Source organism: Apium graveolens, chromosome 2 (assembly GCF_009905375.1).
Source record: "Apium graveolens cultivar Ventura chromosome 2, ASM990537v1, whole genome shotgun sequence".
Taxonomy (NCBI): domain Eukaryota; kingdom Viridiplantae; phylum Streptophyta; class Magnoliopsida; order Apiales; family Apiaceae; genus Apium; species Apium graveolens.
The window spans coordinates 129482578-129483284 of record NC_133648.1 but is presented as its reverse complement, the minus strand read 5'-3'; positions in this window follow the sequence as shown (position 1 = coordinate 129483284).

The following is a 707-nucleotide window of genomic DNA, read 5'->3' as shown; positions in this document are numbered from 1 at the left end:
CCATAAAAACCATGTACAAAAGAGTAAAGTGTCAACCCTAAATGAAAGATACTCAAGAATCCATTAAAACTTAGCTTACCCTTGTAATCAGGACACTCGGCTGGTTTGTAAGCATCATTAAAGTAAAATTCTCTCAAAATCCAAGATATTAGGACACACAGACAAGAGAGACTGAAGAGAGAATTGAAGAGGGGAATTTAATATCAGATCTTCAATAATTAGGCATAGTAATGGCACTTCTTTTTACCGCCATTGCACACACAAATGTACTAGGTAAGAAAAGACGTAAATACCCTGCACATTACTCCCTATTTACCAAACAAAACAGACGGCGTTAACTGCAACTTAACAGAAGTATACAGATTGCATAGTTTCTGAAACCCTAGCATGCATCTTGCTATTTCCAGAACTCCAGTTACACAAAGTGCTTATATCTGAAACTTCAGGTACACGTACTGCAATTTTCACTGGGCTTGGACTTTTAAATTTTAATTCGTTTTGACTACATATTATTATAATTGATTTGACATAATAATAATCTGATTAAATTACGGATTTGATTTATTAATCGACTGATTAATTAACGTATTTTAATTAATTACGCGTGAAGTAGCGCACAAGTTTACTCGAGCCTAAATAATATCGTATCAGGCTTAGGGTTATTCATTAATTCGATATACAACACACAACCACCTCCTAAACACAAA